At 48.5% G+C, this 20677-nt stretch overlaps 1 protein-coding gene across 4 annotated transcripts in view; it reads left to right on the top strand.

Annotated features, from left to right (window-relative positions):
- The first annotated feature begins 347 nt into the window (after positions 1–347).
- MYO1B (myosin IB) overlaps positions 348–20677 on the top strand; it is a 179351-nt gene continuing 159021 nt past the window's right edge. For 2 of the 4 annotated variants that reach the window (XM_080798484.1, XM_080798483.1), the window contains exon 1: positions 348–559. The gene's annotated coding sequence lies outside the window, so the exon portion shown is untranslated. Of the gene's footprint in view, positions 560–18223; positions 18327–20677 lie in introns of those variants that run through there. The other 2 variants (XM_080798486.1, XM_080798482.1) reach the window with 2 other exon arrangements.

Raw genomic sequence — 20677 nt, 5'->3', positions numbered from 1 at the left:
CCGGGAAGCTCGGCGGTGCGCGCAGGTATGAGGGCCGAGCTCTCCGTGGGCGCCGGCCAGGACGCCTCCCCGGACGCCTCCCCGTCCTCTCCTCTCCGTTCCGGCCGCGTCCCGACCTGCCCCCGCGCGCAGGCTTCCGCGCGCGCTCACCGGGGGGCGCTGTGCGGCCGCGCCCGGCGGCCGGGGGAGGGTGGGCTCGGGGGCGGGGGCTCCGGGCCCTGCGGGCGCGCGCAGAGGCGAATCCCGGGCGGCGAGGTCGCCGCCCCCGCCCCTCGGCCGGCCCCTCGGCCTGCGGGGGAGAGGGGAGTGGCCGCGCGCCTCCCGCCGCAGCCCAGCGCCCCGCGGCAGCCGGCTCTCCGCAGTCGGGCGCGCACGGGAGCCCGGGCGCGGCGCGTGGAGGCGGTGCGGGAGCGCGGGGCGCGCGAAGGGCCGGCGGCCGCGGGACAGCGTCCGCCCGGCAGCCTCCGTCGAGCAGCCGCCGCGGGAGCCCCGCAGCTTCGCGGTGGGCCCGCGTCCCGGAGCGCGAGGACGACCAGGAGGCGCAGCGGCGCCCGGCGAGGTAGCGCGAGCCTCTCCCCTTCTCCCCGGCCCTGCCCGCTCGCTCCGGCCGCGGCCCGCCGGGGGCGGCGGAGGGGGCGCCTCGCGCCTTTGTGCCCGGGGTCCCCGCGGCCCCGCCGCAGCCCGCGGGGCATGGGTCGCCGGGGGCCGCAGCGTTGCTGCGGCGAGAACCCGCGCACGCTGGAGGTCGCCGGGGTGGTCGTGACTCCGCAGTCGCTTGGGGCGGGCGGGAGCGACGGCGGCTTGGGAGCAAAGTTGCTCTTACTCTGCCCCATCCTCCCGGTACCTGTGGGCAGAGCGGAGCCCCGGTCCCCCTCGTTCCCACCCACACCCGTCCTTTTCTCCGGGCCGCAGCTGGTGCCCGGCCCCGGCTCCGCGGCCCGGCACGGGGTGGGGGGCGCCCCAGGGAGGGAGAGCGTGGGGAGAACAATGGGGCGTCCCGGGGAGCGGGGTTCAGGTGCGGCGTGCCCCGGCGGCGGCGGAGAGGGGCTGCGGGACCCGATGGGGCGTCCAGCGCGCGCGGCTGCGCCTCGCTCCTTTGTTCCGCCGCGGCGGAGGGGCTGCCCCGGGTCTCGTTTCCTGCCGGGGACGGGATTGATTCACGGTCGCTGGGGAGGAAGGGGAGGGAGCGGCGCCGCAATGAAAACCAGATTAGGAGCCGAGGCCCGGAGGGTGCTCGCTGGGGCCGCGGAGAGGGTGGGAAGGGGTGGGTGGGAGCGCGGTGCAGAGCGGAGGGCCGGCGCGCACCCTTCGTCCGCGGGCCCCGGGTTCCCGGAGCGTCTTTGTCATGCTTTGTTCGGACCGTGGTCAAGTTGCTGCCGCAACAAGTTGTGCAGTTCCTTGAGTTCGAGGCGCTCCCAGTGTCGGTTCGCTGAAATCAAATCTTGGTTACTTTGGAAGACTTTTTTTGTGAGGGATCAGGGTCCTTGTGTGTCGGTGTGTGCCCGTGGCCGTGTGTGTGTGGCTAGTGGGTATCGGCATGAATGGGTAGGAGGCAAATGTTATAGAATTGATTTTGACATAAAATAATTTTCTCCATTGTAATATAACAGTTTTCCAGGAGTATTTGAGGGGAAACCACTATAAAATTAGACATGGCTAAATAAATGAATCAGATTATGTAACACTGAGTTGAAAAACCCTTTTGCAGGCTTTCCCTGAAAACACCCCCCACACACCCCGCTGGCTGGAGTTTGAGTTAAGGACCCACTGCTTCTGTGCTCTCTCTCCCCCAGTGCAGACCACCCGGAATAAGAAAGAGAACTCATACCGTTATGCCCAATGGGATTTTTATTTATTTATTTTTTTAGGGGTAGAATTAAATCTAATATGGTGGACATTTGTTGAGTGATCCTTTTCTAGATTGAAATGCAAATCATTGAAAATGAAATTTCCAACCAGGAGGAAAGGTTGACCTGGGAAGGGAGCTGGGGGCATCGGATGACGAGTGTTTTTGAATGGGGTATTCCAAGCGAAACTGTTTGGGGGAGGAGGCTGACATTTCCAGGCATTCATGGTCTGTGCCTATGGGACCCTGGTGGAAGGATCCCAAAGTCGGACCGAAGGTTAGAATTACTGTGGGATAATTGAGGAGACATCCAGGGATGGCCGGTGACCAGGGGTGGCAGGTGACCCCAGCCCTGCCTCTTTGACAACTCTGCGGACCCAGGGTTAAACCACCCCACTGGGCATTCGATTTAAGACAACCGAGTTTGAAAGCCTCTTAACCTTAGAAGGGGAATTAGGAGCTTACTCCAGGGGGAAAAAATGTTTCCTGCCCGCGAAGTGGTAATGGAAAAGAGCTGTGTCAGCTGCTGCTGAGGGCTTGTCTTTTTCATGGGGGATGTGGTCACATTTGTAGGCCAGGCTGAGAAGCAGTGGGACTTGTCCTCAGGAGCCATTACACTGTGAAGTTGGAGTGGGATGCTGTCCGGCCATCAAGCTGTTTGCTGCTGTAACTAACACACTGCCTGGCAAAATGTGGTGACACAGGCAGCGCACAGAGGGGACAGAGGGAGACTTTTTTCCTATTATTGTTGTTGTGGTTGCCATTTTGGACTTTTCATTTATGTTGGGAATTGCTTTGTAAGATGTGGCACAGTTGGAGTCCTCCCAACTGCATATCGGAATATACACTAACAAGGAAGCCCAAGAGTATGTTAGCTGCTGCTGGAGACGCAGGTGGGGCTGGGGGGCTCTTACATGGCTTGTCTCTGGCTCAAGGCGCTGCCCATGGATCTTCCATTGTGTGGTGAGGCTGGCTGCACCCCCTTCCTGGGTTGGGATGAATCATCACTTTGTCAAGCCTAGTGTTAAAGACTCACTCTCCTGGGTTGCCACACAGTTATGCAAAGCAAGGAGGAGCTTCTGATCCTTGTGGGGAAGGGGTGAGGGTAGGAGTGGCTTGGCGGAGAAGGGACCCTCAGAGAGTGGGATCCATGTTTTTAGCATGGATGAGGTTCTCCCCTCTCCCCCCAGCCTTTTACTATTTTTAATGGCTGGATATTTGGATTTTTGTTAAATAGCCTAACAGTAATTTTCACTGTCATTTAGTAAGTGTTTACTATGTATGATGGGTTTTGCATACAGTATTCCGTGCCATAATGATCTTTTCAGAAACCTGTGGGGGCACCTGGCTGGCTCAGTTGGTTAAGCATCTGCCTTCGGTTCAATTCACGATCCTGAGGTCCTGGAATCGAGCCCCTTGGCGGACTCCCTGCTCAGCGGGGAGTCTGCGTCTCCTTCTCCCTTTGCCTTCCCCCTGCTGTTCTCTCTCTCTCTGTCAAATAAATCAATAAAATCTTAAAAAAAGAGAGAAATCCCTGTGAGAGAGGTTTGGAAGGCACAGTTAGTGACATCACAGCTCTTAAAAGTGTATTTGCTAAAAAGCTCTATGCTGTGTGATAGCCTGTGTGCATACGCTTTAAGTGAAGGAAACTTTATTTTTAAGAAGTTAGGCTGCCAATATTTAAAAATAAGTTCTTTTTTGGAAACATTTAAAAGTGGCGGAATGGAACCACGGTGTTTAGGCATTTTATATTCATTGACATCCGTTTTAGCTCTTTTTATCTTACAGCCTTTCATAGAACAGCATACTTTGGAGACCCAATGCCACAGTGTCTTTTTAGAGGAGAAACAAGGAGGGAAGGAATGTGGTTATAAAGAGGAAGTGGGACATCGGAATTGGAAACACACGCAGAGCAGGCCGGGGATTTTCCCAGCATGTGCTTTGGGTCCTGGCAGTCGCCTTTTACAGAAGACATTCTTCCTTAGGGAAGTGTCGAGGGTCTTTCTTTACAACACCTCTGAGAACATCAGCTTTCTGTGCTCGTGGGAACACACATTCCATGGAATTTCCAGGCTCATCCTTTCCCCGGGGGGCAGGGGGGGCAGTGAGCTTAGGTGTCCCTGTGAAAAGGAAATGGAAATCCAGTCCTTGGGGTGGCCTGGAGGGTGGTCAAGGGCAGGAGACGCCTGACCTTGACACACGAGGGACCACTGAGTCCAGGAGCGGGATGGATTTTAACACTTCGCGTCATCGATTGGGTCTGGATTTCTCAGAATGCTCCTGGGCGAATGGAAAAGTCAATATTGCTTTTTTAGTTTGTTTGTTTCTAAGATAAGACTGTAAAGACTGAAAGTTCTATCTTGTTTAATTATTTCAAATAATGATGGGACATCATTTAGGGTCTTCAGGGACTGAGGTGTCGGTGCTGTAACTTCTGTCTCTTGTCATTAAGTTCCCCTTCAGTGGGTCTGTGGAGGGAGGCCGACTGTGGTCTGCTGAGCTCCGTCAGGGGCACCTTCCGGCTTGCCCCCGAGCAGCATGAAGGGTGAGCCACAGCATCGCGCTCCTGTAACCTTTCCTGGCTTGCTTTTCCCTGGTCAGTACCTTCCTCATCCATTCACATTTTGTCAGGTGCACGGCTGATGGGAGGCCGTGCATTAAAAAGCAATGAAGGAAATCCATTGTGCCTCAAAGGACGCAGCCGGGCAGGCCCCGTGCGCGGAGTGGATGTTGGGGAAATGAAGAAAATGACTGTGACAGCTGTGGTGACCAGGCCACGCCAACACTCGCTGCCCAGACAAAGCTGACAACAGACAAAAGCGAGAGAGTGGAGGAGGCGGAGCGCGGTGCCCGCTCTCCTTTGTCCTGGCTGCTTTCGTTTCCTTCAACCTCTGGCGGCGTGGAAGGGGTCAGGTCTCCCAACACCTGCCTCTTGAAGGTTGGGTTGGTCTGGAGGTTAGGGAGCAGCGTTCCGGAGGAGAGCGTGGGGGGTCCCGTTTTGGATCCCGAGGACGTACAAAGGGCCATTCCATGGGAGCAGGTGCCGAGTCACGTGGTGGGCCCTGGCACCGGGTAGGGGTAGGTGCTTGGTGCCTCCCGCTTCCTTCCCTCTTCCTTCCCTACCTGCGGGTGTCCTGTCCTCGGCTGGTGCTCAGCCGGGCTGATTCAGTCCCCCTAAGGCTGTCTGCACACTTCAGAGGATTTGCCTGTGGACCAGAAATGCCAAGTCCCCAAAGAATGAATCAGTCGTGTTATATGATGTTCCTGCTGTTGTTAGTGAAGTGCTGGGGGCTTCCTCTGTGTCAGCCCTCATCCTGGCTACTTTGTTTTCCTTTTTTTTTTTTTTTTTTTAAGGTAGGCTGGGAGCCCGGCGGGGAGCTCGAACTCCTGACTCTGAGATCAAGGTCTGAGCTGAGATCAAGAGTCTGAATCTTAACCGACTGAGCCACCCAGGCGCCCCCCGGGTATTTTCTGTAGCTTGTTTGTGTCATCTGCATCGCTGCCCTTCAGCAGGAGGGATTTGTGGATGAGGGAACTGAATAATTTGCCAGGGCTGGTAGAGATTAAGCCCCGGACGGTGTGCTTTCCAGAACGACGCGTTGCCTCGTGGTGCGGTGTTCTTTGAAGCTTTGGGCCACTCTTAAAGAGGTCGTTTTAAGGAGTTGGAGTGAGAGCCTCCCTCCTGGCTTGCTTCCTTTGTGACCTGGAGTCAGGGTTCCTGTGGGTGTCCTTGGCCAGTCCAGAGCTGGGCGGGTTGGTTGAAATGCTTCTCCGTTTGTCCTTTTCTGGGCCCTGTGCTTGGCTCTCCCATTGTGCCTCATTCTCCCCCAAATGAGGGTGACTTGGTGAACAGACTCAGCCTGTTGGTGAGGAAACAGCTTGCCTGGGGATCTCTCTTACCCTCTCCTGGCACTTCCTTATCTGCAGGAATTAGATGGCCATCTGGGAGTTTCCAGGGGTTTTGTCTGGTCCTCCGGTCTGCAGTCTGTCTGAGAGCAGTATGTAGGCCGCTGGGCATCCAGCTGCAGGATGGATAGGAATGAAATGGTGTGCGCACCGCTGCAGAGCTGGGGCTTAGGGAGTAAGACTGGGGACAAGGTGGGGAGGAAGGGGGTCGGTATGGAATTTATATTCCTCCAAGATAGGCAGTTTTAGAAGGTGAAGTCTAGAGAAAGGGGAAAATTGACATTCTTCCTTTGTTGATCAGATAAACAACGCTGACCTTCTAAAAATACCAGGTGCCCGGCTTTCCTGGATAGCTCGAGAGGCCAAGAGGAAACCGGGCCTGTGCCTTCCAGGGACTTTCCCACCGACCCTGCGTGGGCTCAGGAGGCTTGGAAACTGCACAGGTGGCTTCATTTTGCCTTGTGAAAATGAAAATACAATTCCAGATTGTATCTTACATGGTTTTAAACTTGTTAAAAATAAAAAAAGAAGAAGAAGAATTCAACATCCTTAAAGAGATTTTCGAAAATGGAATTGACGAGACAATGGAACAGATTGTTACCTGTTGGCTTTTGTTAACTGTGTGTGCCCCTCACTTTCCTACTGGTTTCATGAAAGCATTTTTCATACACTTCAACCAAAACAACCAAAACAGCATAACAACAACAAAAACTCTTTTTGTTGTTTTTGAAAAACTTTTCAGCCTCGGTTAAAAAAAAAATCCCTGTCAGCCCTGCATGCACTTTGCAGTACCTCTTCTCCCTCCTCCCTAAGAGCTGCTTCCTTTTAAGTTTCTGTATTATTAGACCCTGCAATGCTACTTGCAGTTCTTAGCTGATCATTTTTTCCCTTGAAAGTACTTCAAAAGGATCATCCCGATTTCATTCATTTTAGCATCCCAGCCTAAGTGCTCTTAGGAAAAGCTTTTAATTTTTATAAACCCTGGGCTAGGCCAGTACACAAGGCTAGTGTCTTACTGGCACTCTGGTCACAGTTGTAATGCATTGACCACAGTTTTGACCTGCCCTGCTGGGGTGAGCCGTCTAGGAAGATGTTCTCGTATGCCTTGGAATCTTCAGGGTGTTGAGAGGTACTCATAAAAACATATGAACTGCCACACTGGGTCAGATTCAAGCATCTGCCTTGTGCAGCAGCAAAATACTAAGTATTCCGTGACATTGGGGGAGGGGGCCCGAGTGAGACATCCTAGATTTCTTGGTAGGTTTCATCGATCTCTTAAACATCTCTAATTGTATAATCTCTTGAAAGCCTCTCATTGATATATTTAAGTTCATGCATTCAAATTCTTGAATTGTTTATTTTTATTCTATATTTTTTATACATTTCACACCTTTAAAGGTAGAACTTGATAGTATTGGTATTTCGACTTCCAAGTGCCCGATTTTAGAATGGTGGAGTATTAAATTCGAAAGAGCCTAAAGGTCGCTGCTGTAACCCCTGCCTCGTATTTGAGACCTGCTCAGGCTCATAAAGTTGCCTGGGGATAGATCTGGGAACTTGATTGTAGTCTCTTAACTTCTTGCTCAATTTTCCTTTCAGGGGAATATCTTACTGTCTCCCCAGACCCATCTAAATTCAAGCATAGTGCCCGATACCTAATAGTTGACCCTCTTTTGACTTCACTGTTTGCGCTGAAAGCATTCCTGTCGTCATCTGGGCCCGAGATTCCAGAAGCATTACCTACTTCTCTATTTTCTGTGACCCATGCATTCATCCGGTCAGTTGTTATGTTTGGCTGATTGTTGCCTTTTATTTCCAAATCCTTAAGCCTCTATTCTGGCTCAGCCCTCTAAAGGGCTGGGTTAGTAGAATGTAGCAATTTCCAAAGTGGGTTGTTCCATAAAAAGTTAGGTTGAAAGAAGCACCCATAAAGTGAGTAGATGGTGTGCTGTGAAAACAGGTATCCTTGGAGAAGTAGGTGTTGGCTAAACAACATTTTAAGTAAGTTTCTTTGCAGAAAGGCTTCTCTTGGTCTTCTGTTTGTGACTGCGGACCCTGACTGTGTCAGAGAGATAGAATATGTGCATGTCCCCATGGGGCGCCCATTGGACCACTTTGGGCGGGGCCCATTATAGGATCACAGGGCTGTGGTTCCTTCACGGTGCCGTGTCTAGGTCCGTTACTACCGGCTTTCTATGAGAGTATTCGTGTGATGTAAGCCACACTCGGTTCACTCTCACATATGTCTTGTGCTTGTTTCCTCGTCGATTCTCCTGGATCTTTGCTTCCCCCGGAAGCCCCCTCTGCCCGTTACACGGCTTTCCCCACCCAGTTGTGTTACCGTCTTTGTCAAGACCCCCCAGACCGTTGCTCTTCTGAACTTAGAGCGTTTATTGTTTCAGTCAAAACATTGAAAGTAACATTGCATACCTGTCATGGTTACATTGCTGGATTGTGCAAAAAATGACATTTTCCATTTTTGTGTCTGTTGATGTATCTCACACACACTGCGTTCTTCTCTTTCTCCACAGGTAAACTGGTACATGTTATCCGAGCATGTGGCTTGTCTTTGTTTCTGTGTTTAAATTTTGTGTTATTGGCGTTGCATTTGCATTTAGATAGTATTCAGGGAGAATTGCCATCTTTGGGGCCTCATGGCTTGCCATCTGCAAACCGATGTACCTCTCTATTTACCTAAGTCTTTTATGTCCTTCAGTGAAATTTTATAATCTTCCATGTTAAAATCTTCTGTTAGATTTGTGTCAAGGTGCTTCTTGGTTTTTGTGGTCCTTGTGAATGGTCCTGGGAATTGAGTGTCATGTTTCTGACTGGTGTGCAGGAATGGTGTTGATTTTGCATTTGTTTATAGATGGTTCTTGGCTGATCAAGTTTACATTTAAACTTGTGTTTGTTCTTAGAGCCTAGAGTTGGGTGGCTTATCTAATAGAGCACAAAATACCAACTTGTAATGGAAATGTCACAATTCACTCTATTTTTAAAATTACTGTAGGGACGCCAGCCCGGCTGCTGACTGAGAAGAGCATGAGACTCTGGATCTCAGGACTGTGGGTTCAAGCCCCACATTGGGTGTAGAGATTGAAAAAAAAAAAAAATAAACTTAAAAAAATAAAATAAAAACTGTTCCTTCAAAAAAATAAATGAAATTACATAATACTTTTAGAAGTAAAGGGAGGTGACGTTTTCGTTCTTTAGTGTATGCGTGTGTTCATTCCTCCCATGTTTGGGTGCCTAGTGTGTGCTAGATCCTATACTGGTGCTGAGTCTTTAATGGTGGTAGAACAGACGTGTTTTCTGCTCTCATGCGTATGAGGGGGGAGAGACATTGCAGAAATGAACGCAGATATCTGTGCCATATTTATGAATTGTGATGGGTGCTGTAAAGGAAAAGGACGGGGGGCTCTGAGTATAAGAAGGGTGGGGAGAGGCAACAGTAGATTGTGGATACAGGGACGGCCTGTCTGAGGACAGGGACATTCGTGCAGCCACCTGGGATGAGTTGGTGCTGGAGGAAGAGAAGCCTGAAGAACTTTCCAGGCAGTGAAAACCAAGCTCAGAAGCCCCGAGGCGGGGCTCTGCTGCGAATGGTAGATTGATGGAAATTTTCATCATCAATGACTTAAATCAAGTTATTGCCTCTCAGTAAACCATCATCATAGTGGTATTACCTAGTGTGTAAAGTACGGTGACATGAAAATATTTATTTTTGATCAGGATGTTTCCCTTCCTAACTGAAAATTTAAATGAAACTGCTCGAGTTAAGAGAGCTACTACCTCTGTGATGTGGCTTGAACTGGGCGACTGTCTGTCCTCCTTCCCCACCGCCCCCAATCTGAGTGCTGTTACCCCATGCGCTGGCTTCTGCTACACTCATCGGGATCCAGCTCAGACGAGGGCCCTGCTCCAAGTCTGGAGAGGCCCTGTGTGTCCTTGCGGGGAGGCGTCTTGAGCAGGGCTCCCTTTGGCTCTTCTCGTGGCTAAGCCCTTGCCCCCCTCTCTCTGGCGCCTTCTCCAAACACACACTGAAGGCTTTGGGGGTAGAGGGGTCCGGTATGACTTACACACCTCCCTCTGCTGGAATAATGGTTCTTTTGTCATTGTGGCTTTGCACCGGGGCCAAGGACGAGGGGGCCTGGTGGTGTGGCGTCGTGGTTATAGACCGGCTCTGGACCAGTATTGGTTTGGAGACTGGACTCTTTTGCTCAGTGGTCCCTGACTTGGGGCATGCAGCTTCATTTGCCTCTTGTTTTCTCATCTGCAAGAGGCGGGTCGTAACAGCCTTCTCTTGGGGCCAAGGATTCAGTGTGTTAATATGTGTGTGTCTAGAAGAGTGTCAGCGAACACTCCACGTAAAGTTTAGTTACTCCTCCTTGGTCCTCCTGAAAATGGATTCCTGGACTGCTTCCTTCTCCCAGCCAGACGCTCAGATCCATTTGAATCCAAGCGGCGCGTATAATTCATGATTTGATACGGGACTCGGGTTACCCCTGAAAAAGATGTCGGAGTCAGGATGGCCAAGAAATACACCAGAATGGTAACAGTGATGGTGGTAGTGGAGTAGACTGTGCTGACCTGCTGGTACCCATCTGATTTTACGCATCTCTATGATCTGTTATGTAACTTCTGTACCAATAATAATATGATAAAATCTTATGGAAAAAAGCCAGGCTGGCAGTTGCCCTAGTGGTTCGCTGAGGTGAGGCCGGAGACGGGGACGCCTGGGTTCCGCTGCTTGGATTACATTTACACGGGGTGACCGAGCACTTTCCCGCTAATGCTTCCTGTTGCAGAAACACAATGGTATTTATTAAAAGTCTTTGGTAGAGTTATCCCCAAACACGAGACGGTGGGGGGATGCGGTTCCTTGTGAAACCCTTTATTCTTTGTTTCTTTCTGTCATTATTTTCCTTTTTTGTTCCTTCTCGCGCTCCCTGAGTGGGCCTCCAGCCATCTGTTACTTACTCTCTTCTGGGCTCCTCTTACTCCCCTCCCCCTTGTCGGTCCTTTTAATCCCCATCTTTCTCCTTCCCTTGCTGCCCTGCAGAAACGATGCGTGTTTCTATAATTCAAAGAGTAAATTGTATTTCTTACTGTTAATTGTAAAACTAAATGTAACTTTTTGCCCTCAGAAATCTTAATTGAGCTGCCTTTTGTTGACTCACACCTATAATTAATTAATTGATTGACTGATTTGCTAACTAACTCTCTAACCTCTTGGGAGGGGGTTCTGTGGCTCCTGAAAGCACCAGGAATCTTGGGGGCTTGGGGGGCTGAGAGCAAGGGAAGACTGAAGAAACACTGAAGTTAAATTTTTCCCCTTTCCTTATTTTGCTTAGGCTGATCCGTATTGTTACCATTTCATTATGTGTCAGAATTTTTAAGCGTTTCCAAACTGGAAGAACAGAATTCTGGAAAATTACCAAAATGTGTTTTTACAAAGAAAACGCTGCCAAATCTGACACATTTCCTCAAAAGCCTGTCGATTTTAATTACTTTTTAAAAAGTTCAGTGAGCCTTCCAGCTTTCCTTTCCTGCTCTCTTGTACAATCGTGAGCGGAGGAATGGGCTTTCCGGCTAAGTTCATTTTATCTGCAGGAATTTATCCTTAAGCGGTGGCATCCTCTAAGTTTATCAGAATAATACTGACACAGGTTTCCTAGAGGATACGACAGCCGTGTTGCCCGGGCCGAGTAGAAGAGCTGTTTTCCTTGAGAAATATTGCCGATCGCAGTGACATTTCACAATTGGATGTGAAATCTGGTTGAGGGGATTTAAATGAGGTGATGCTTTCCTGTACCGTATCCCCAATTTATAATGCTTTTCATCTCTAACCACAAATGCCCCGCTTGAGGGTAACGTCAATATTTATGAGCGTTCTTTCTGCGCGAGGAGGAAGGCTGGTACAATTGCAGTAAAACCTGGCTTTATAGAATGGGTATAGCTGGGGGCTCGTATTTCTTTTTCCACAGGATTCATCGTAGGAACCCTTTGAATCAGAAACACGGCATACACTGCTTCTGAGCGAGGCCGCGGTCCGGGAAGGTGCGCGCACGTTGTACCTGTGCCGTGCGCCGGGTTTGGGGCGCGGACACCCCTCGGTGCGGGCGTGATTTCTGTGGCTGTTGCCTGTTTCATTTCATTTACACCAAAAATGGAGGAGGGGGCATCTGTTGAGTTTGTTGGTAGGAGGCATCCAAGGGATAGGGCGTGAGGGTTGAGGAAATAAAGGCAGAACTGTCAGCCCCGTCGTAATACTTGCCATTTGTCGCCAGCGTAGAAAACAGCCCTAAAGGTGTGGGTGAGATGTTACAGGGAACGAACCAGTTGACGTCCTTGGGGGCACCAGCTTTCCGTCTCATGGACTCTCGGATGGACGAGTGGTCACGGCCCTCCTCTTCGCAGGGGGGAAACGCCCCTTTCCCTGGCCGGCCGGCGGGCAGGCGCTTGCCGGGGAGGTGGCTTCACCGCCTGGGCTACAGCTTCTAGCTTGACCCTCGCTGTCCGGGCCGCAGCTTGCGCGTGACGACGTTTCCTCACTGGAACACTGAGTAACCGTGGCAGATGTCGGGAGCTCGGTTCCGCAGTCGTCCAGCTGTTCGTCCGTCCGGTTGGATTTCTGGAAAGACTCAGTTTTTGTAGGATCTCGTGCTGAGGGCTACGAGCGCAGTAGGACTGAGGGGAAATTTATGTAATGGGAGTTTGCATGGGATGTTGCCGCAGATGTAGCGCGGAGGTGGGGTGACAGCCGAGCGCGGGTCCGTAGCAAAGCTCCCGTGTCTCCTTCGGCCAAGCAGTTCGGAAAGTCCAGGGTGGCTAGAACTCTCGTTTGGACGTTGCGTACTAGAGAATCATCTTAAGAACATTCCAGAAAGTCTGGAAGATGGAGGAACTATCACCTGTGGTTGTTTCTGAATATTCTTTTCCACGCTTTTTATGTGTATGTTTTAAGATCTGTGTTGCTGCCCAGTTTTTGAAATAAATTTTATAGTTGTGAATTATTCCACTGAGTCCCATCATGTCCTCACACATTTCTTACTGTGGGGTTTTGGGTTGCCTCCACTGTTTTGCTGTTGTGAATAATGCAGTGATGCACATTTTTGTACATAGGACCTTTTCCATATTTCAGATATTTATTTTCTGGCAGTAGACATTGAGAACAATGATAACCGGAGTGTGGGAGGGCTCCCCAGTTCCTGCGAGAGGTCGGGAGTGGCTGGCACCCAGAGGCCCGAAGGGGATGGTTCTGTTTGGGTTATGGGGCCTCAGGGCAGCGAGCGAGGCTTGGCAGACCCTGAAATACAGGGCCTGGAGCTCGGAGACAAGCCAGGGCCTGAGGTCTGGGGAAGGGACCGTGGCATCCGGTCGGAGATGTTAACATTGCTTGGAGGGTGGAGTGCGGAGAGAGGAAGGTGGGTGCTGGAACCCCGGTGAACATCGTCTTGTGACGAGTGGAGGAAGGAGAGGCCACTAAGGATGAGGAGTGCTGGAGGTGGGACGTGGGCAGCTGGGAGGGAACGGCCCCGAGGAAGCCGGGGTGGAGAGAGTGCAGTGGGCAGCAGCAAACAGGCGGGGCCGCTTTATCGGAGGCTGTTTGAGTGGCGTGTGGCAAGGGTCAAAGGAAGGCCTTGTCAGAAACCTTAGCTGTGTGGAGGAAGAGGCTGGAGGTCGGCAGTTGCCGGAAGGGGTCGTAGGCCGGTTCATTAGTCTGCTCGGGCCGCCGTAACACAATACCGCGGACTGGGGAGTGGAAGCAACAGAAACGTATTTTCTCGCAGTTCTGGAGGCCGAAGTCCAAGAATAAGGTGTCAGCAGCTTTAGAGCCTTCCGAGGCCTCTCTCTGGCTTGCAAACAGCCGCCTTCTCCCCGTGTTCTCATCTGCTTGCTCCTCCGTCTATGTCATCTGTGTCCCCGTCTTCTCTGCTTAGAGGGACACCAGTCGTATTGGGGAAGGGCCCACAATAATGGCCTAATTTTCACTTAATCACCTCTTTATCACCTATTTATTTACCTATTTATTTTTAAAAGATTTTATTTATTTATTTGACACAGAGAAAGAGAGAGAGTACAAGCAGGGGGAGCAGCAGAGGGAGAAGGAGAAGCAGACTCCCCACTGAGTGGGGATGAGATCGTGACCTGAGATCATGACCTGAGCCAAAGGCAGCTGCCCAACCGACTGAGCCACCCAGGCGCCCTTAATCACCTCTTTAAAGGCCCTGTCTCCAAGGACAGTAACATCCTGAGGTTTGGGGGTTAGAGCCTCAACATATGAATTTGGGAGGGGGACACAATTTAGCCCCGGCGACGTGGCTTCTAGGCCTGATAACCCCCTCTCTCCTTCTGTGTCCTGTGCTCCCCATCCTCCATGTGGTTGGTCACCCGCTGCTTCTTGTCACTGAGATAAATGTTCTCCGCTTCTTCTTGTCTCTTGGCTTCGGTGACCTGTGTTCCTCTGGTCTCAACCCTCCCTCCTCCTGGCCCCTGGGGGTCCACGTCCTGCAGGGTTTGGGCCTTGGCCCTCTTCCCTTCCTGAAGTCAGGCTCGTCCGTCTGTCTGCAGCTCCTCGGCGGCGACTCTGGTCCTAGAGCACAGTGCTCTCACCCTTACTGGTGTCGGATTAACTCTTGTTTTATTTTGAGGATGACTGATGTTTGGTTTGATGAAAAGACTAAACCATTTTGTCATTCTGTCCTCACGGTTGCTTATCTCACTTAAAACAAAACAAAACAAAACAAAAAACAACACTGTGGGAACATTGATTTAGGTCAAGGTTCAGGAAAACTTTAGAGTTCACCTCGTATTTCACAAATTAGTGTTTTTCTCCCTAGAGTTTGGTTTTGGGTTCCTTTCTTTTCAAGGGTCTACCTTGGTTAAAATAAGACTGAGCGGGTTATTGTCTCAGTAGAGTCTGGGGGAGGATTATTTCGGCAGGTATGGTATCACTGCCTTTTTTCTCCAGATGTAGGTTTTTTGGTTTGTTTTTAAAGCTATAGAGATTAAGATTATCCTATTTGTTGCTGAGGAGGGAGCCTTCGCGTGCATATTGGTGAAGGGGCCGAGGTTGACTTGTAGAGGATGTTATTTAAACTGTGGTTGGTTGTTTTGGAGTTTCCAGTGTATGTGTGTTTACGTAGTGTTTCTCTCAGTAGTCTATTGAAATATATGAATATGATTTCTGTGTAGAAGTTCTTATTTTTATTGAAAAGGCTGAGTATCAAATTTCTGAAGTATGTAAATTATGGATAGATGGACCATTTGGCCATTCAGAATGGAAGCACCCAGATTTTGCTGGGCAACCTTGAGAGGAACATTTATCTCCGTTGACAATTTTAAAGCAGTATGTAATTTTAAAGTGTGCAACTCAATTTTAGTTTTTAATAGTAACTTATGTGTTTGTTCTATCTTTAAGAGCTGGGTTATGGAATGACATGTGACCTTGTACTCTTGACTCTGTGTCTGGTTGTGGGTTTGAAGTGTTATTTTTGTGCTCTTTTAAATGACTTAAGCACTTCTGACTGTACATTTGGGACAGAAAAAAATATGGCAGTTGGATATAGTTTTGAAAAACCAGCCAGATTTTTAACCTGGTAATACGATAGTACTCTTCATTCTCAGAGTTTTCTAGGCTCACAGCTTCAGAAAATGGTATAAGGTCTTAGCGACCTCCAGACTTGCTGGATTAGTTGGTGTTCTTTTCCTCTGCAAAATAAATCATATATCAACCGATGGCCATAACACACTGAATGATCAAAGCTAGAGGGCTCCCCTGTAGTGTGTTCCTAGGTTTCTTTCTTTCTTTCTTTCTTTTTTTTTTTTTTTAAGATTTTATTTATTTATTTATTTGACAGACAGAGGTCACAAGTAGGCAGAGAGACAGGCAGAGAGAGGAGGAAGCAGGCTCCCTGCTGAGCAGAGAGCCCAATGCGGGGCTGGATCCCAGAACTCTGGGATCATGACCCGAGCGAAGGCAGACACTTTAACCCACTGAGCCACCCAGGCGCCCCCTTTCTTTTTTTTAAAGATTCTATTTGTTTGAGAGAGAGCAGAGCATGAGCAGGGGGTAGGGGCAGAGGGAGAGGAAGAGGCAGACTCCCCGCTGAGCAGGGAGCCCCAAGTGGGGCTTGATCTCAGGATCTTGGTATATGACCTGAGGCGAAGGCAGACACTTAACTGGCTGAGCCACTCAGGCGCCCTGCTCTTGGGTTTCTGTTCCCGCCAGTGGACATGTGTGCATATCTAGAAAACTGTGTTTTCTTTTCTACAAAACTGTTTATGCCAATTGTACTTCTTACTCTATTTAGTTTAAAGATTTTAAATATATGTGCAAAAAGAGCTATTTTTGTGACAATTTATTTGAATTTGTTCGAGTGTTTTGGAAAGCACTTGATAAAAAGTAAGTTTCCAGAAAGGAGTGGTGGCTGATTTTAGAGAGGCTGAGGTAACTGTAAAGGAGCTGGGGAGTCCTAAAAGAAGAGGGTTCCCGCGGATACTTGAGCCATTCAGGGTAGGTGTGTTCTGCTCTGATTATGGACGACCCGGAATCTTAGTGGCTCAGAGCACTAATCTATGCTCACACGGTGCGTCCACCGTCGGCCGGGTGGCGGCTCTGTTCCACAGCACCCTCGTTAATACTCATGAAGCAGCCCCCCGGAACCCTGCTGACCCCCCCCCGGGCGGAGGGAAAGACTGCCCACATTCGACAAGGTAGGGGTGGGTAGCCTTCCCACCAAGGAGTGGCGAGCATTTGTCAAGGGTGATGTGGTCTACTCGGCTGTTTCTCTGGTGTCCTTACAGCCTCACCATTTCTTTAAAGAAATTCGACTTTTTTTTTTTTTTTCTTAAAGATTTTATTTATTTATTTGACAGACAGAGATCACAGGTAGGCAGAGAGGCAGACAGGGAGAGAGGAGGAAGCAGGCCCCCCGCTGAGCAGAGAGCCTGATGCGGGGCTCGATCCCAGGACCCTGGGATCATGACCTGAGCTGAAGGCAGAGGCTTTAACCCACTGAGCCACCCAGGTGCCCCCCGAAATTCGACTTTTTTAAGGGTGATGCCTTGAGATGGTTGATAAAAGAAAGCACCGCTGGGTGCTGCAGGCGGTGGACAGAGACTCGAAGGAAAGGCCTCGCATTACAGCAAATACAGGCAAATAAATGTTAGACGATAGGGTTTAATCTAAAATAATATGTTTTGATATTTACCTTTCTAAATGACTTTCAACTTTGACTTTTTTTCCCTTTAAACCAAGCAGCGGAACTGTCAGTCCTTATGCATTTGGATGAGAGAGACTACTTTAGTCTCAAAGCCGCCTGTCTCTTTCCCCCTCCATCAGTTAGTGTTCTGCCTTTTATGATAGAGTCGTCTGTTACTTCTCTTGCATTTACCCACTTGTTTCATTTCCATTAGTTCTACTCTAGTTCTAGATTCATGCCCCACCTGGTTTCCCTGCTGCTAGCTGGTACGGTACCTTCACTGTACAGTGGAAGAAGGTACCCTTTAGGGCAAACACTGTCCCACAGAGCTCCACTTGATGTCAGTGCCCACTTTCCCCCTTGGCTTTTTATACAGTGCACAAACCGAACAACTGTTCAGAGCAGTTTTGCTTCTTGCTTCTAGCTCTCTCCCAACAAATTTAGACTATTCACTAAGTAAAAAAACCTTCACATTTTTTGTTGTCTGTCATTCTCAAGACATTTTGGATGACTCCCCATCATCTATAATGGCTATCTTCGATCTTATTTTCCATCATACTGTCACTAGTGATTCTCAGTCACACTTGTGGCCCTCTGCATGCACTGACTGCAACACAGACCCAGTAGATACTCTTCTCTCTCCCCTCCCACCTGTTCCCACTGATTCCCACCACATTCCTAGCTGTAAGCTCCTTAGTTTGGACTCTCAGTCTTGTCTCAACTTACCTTTCCTCCCAGCTTCACAGCCCACGAGGGCCCCGCCCCAGCTATCTTTTGTGCCATTCTACCTAGTCACTGTCTTCTGAATGGTTTGTTCTTCCTGCATTAAAGTGCTTTTCTGCTGGACCACATACTGCTCATCCTCAGAAAGGCAAGGTCAGGTTTGCCCTCTTCAGCCGTCCTCATCTCATCCTCCTGTACCATAATAATAGCGCTGCCTCTAGTCATAAACACGAGTGTCCATACTCCTCTTTCTGCGGTGAATCGCCGGCCCTGTGTGAGCGCTGATTTTATGAGTTATACGGCTCTTACCTGTTTTCTTTCCCCAGTTAGATTGCCCATGGCTGGGAAGGAGTAGGTGGGTCTCTAATTCCTTTCTCCTGGAGTCTGTGTATCCCAGGTGCACGGGTCAGAGCAGTAGTCTGGAGAGAAGAGGGTCCTACCCAGTTAATCATACACAGTTCTGCATGGAAGCTCCGGCTGCGTCTTCCCGGCCCCAGGATATTGACCTACTTTCCTCTTCTTATCTCTGTGCAAAATGTTTGTTGTACTTAGTATGTTCTCCCTGTTTGTCTGTTCCTTCCACACAAATGGAATGCTAAAGTACTAGTGAAATCAGTGGAAAAAACAATGGAGAGGAAGAGTTGGTAAGTGGTTCTATTTAATTCCTAAACTAGGGGGCCTTATAATTAAGTCATTTAAAAAGAACTTTAGAGTTTCCCTTTAATCTATCTATCTGCCTGCCTGCCTGCCTACTTACTGAGAGACATGATTAAGGGTGGATTGTGAATTTTGAGTTTTTATGCCTTTTAATTTGATAACTTACAATATAATAATGTGATATTTTGATAAATTACTGATAGAGGGAAATGAATTTTTCTTAATCAGGTGTATACAGTATAGTTCACTATTGAATATCTTATTTCTTATCCAAATTTCCCTTGGGAAGATTTATTGAAAATTTATACACGGCCCAACTAATTAACTTTAAAAATTGATTTTCACGTAGCTTTACAGGTTTAGTGTGTGCTTATATTTAAGGGGAAAAAAGTAAGGGAGGGCATTTGTATGTTTGTGTCCTCATGTAAATATATGGAAAATTGCTATGTCTTACAGAACTTTAGGAAATGAGAACTGTTATTCAAATTGAATTAACATTTATAAGTTTAAATTTAGTAAACAAATTTTAGCAAACATTTTATCACTTAAAAGTTAAGTGATATGTTGATTTATTGTATATATTTTAGTTCTTCATAAATACATTAGAATGTACTCAGAGATATCCAAGATATATATTATGGTACATTTGACTTTAAATTCAGTAATGCTTGCAACATGAGAAAAATTAGAAAAACTTTGGCTCAGAAAATACTTCCCAATTCTGATTGTTGATTTTAATCAATTTAGGTAAAGTAACCCACTGCAGTTTAGCTATTTTCTTTAAAAATTCTTTTTTAATGACAAAGTAGTTCCGCCTTCTCAATTTACATCATCAGTGTCTTTTTTGGAAACATCTTAGCTATTTTTGTTTGATCAATCCTCAAGTAATAAACACTCATGAACTCCTAATGTAAATGTATAAACATCTCTCCCTTTGATTACATAGTTTATTTAATAGACTTTGCTTCAGTGGATAACTGTTTGAGGAAGTTTCTGAATTTTTATTATTCTAAAGAACTTTTTCTTAACCACAAGTATAGAGACATTACCGAAGAAGCAGTGTTGGGTAATGCATATTTTTCTCCTTTTACTATATAGGTTTCCTAATTTTGTAATCTTTAGACCCCTTTTTGCTTTCACAGTGGATCAACTCATTAAAGTAGTCAGCGCCCTTTTGCAGCTTGCCGGTTAGTTACGAACAGAACACGTTCACACAGGCCCCAAGGCCTGTAGTCCGAAGATGCAGTTGATTCCTTGCATTTCCTTCTGTGCTGCATATGGTTAGACCCTTAATACATTTTTTTTTTTTTTTTGCTGGTGAGGTCAGAATAAAGAGCTACTTTCCTTAACCTCTGAGTAAATGTCACTGAGAAAGATTCTTGTGGACTGGCATTCTTGGCCTTTAACATTCTTTATAACCAGACACAGGATGAATATTCACCACAAAATTAAGGAACTCAGTCTTTCCAGATTTGAGCCTCTTTTTTGTTGAACCGGTAATGACGGACTGGGACAGGATCTTAGGAGATGATGTATTCCCCCCTTTGTGGGGAAACTGAGGCTCGGCATTGGCAGTGTGCCCAGGGTCTCAGTCTGAGCTAGTTGCAGAGCTGAGTCTACAGTGTGGATCTTCTGGCTCTTTTTCTTGGAGCCCCTCTAGTCATCATTCTGACCTCGGATTTGCAGAAGGCAACAGCTGATGTTTCCCTGAGAGTTAACTTGCTTCCTTTTCAAAGGACAAGTGCATGAAATTCAATACATTTCCCTCTATTGTCCCTTAAAAGAGCCTGAATGATGGGAAGATGCCTTTAAAAATGTCTGCTCTGGGGTGCCCTGGGCTGTTTTCTTGTGAGCATCTTTGATCAGCCAGATGTCTTAAAAAACTGATCCATAGGGACTCCCCAAACTGAGGGGTGCAGGAAATCCTCTGTGAGTGCCCACCAGGTGCAACGCGCTGGACTTCTGATTACAAGGGAGTGCCTTGGGTCATGGGACGGTAGGGTCACGTATAAAGAGAACAGAAAGAACAAGTCTACAAGCAGTGCCAGCAGGTGGAGGGGGCAAGGGGCAGGATGACTTGGTGAGGCTCATAGCATGTGGGACGAGATCTGGACCCTCTGATGAACAAGCCAGTTCATTTGGAAGGAAAGTCGGTTTTCCCCGGGTGGTTGTATTCAGTTTAATACTCACCGGTTGCCCTTGGTGTCTGTGCCCCGGCCAGGAACAAGTCCGAGCTGCCGGGTGTGTCAGTTAAATTTGAGCAGTTTTACCTTCACCTGGGGGTCTTGGGGCCTCAGGTTTGCCAATCTAAACACACTCGGCTTCTTGGAATTTTTTT

This window comes from Martes martes (assembly GCF_963455335.1).
Source record: "Martes martes genome assembly, chromosome: 3".
In the NCBI taxonomy this organism is placed as follows: Eukaryota; Metazoa; Chordata; class Mammalia; order Carnivora; family Mustelidae; genus Martes; species Martes martes.
Note: the sequence above shows the minus strand (reverse complement) of the source record. Positions and strands in the feature narration are given on the sequence as shown.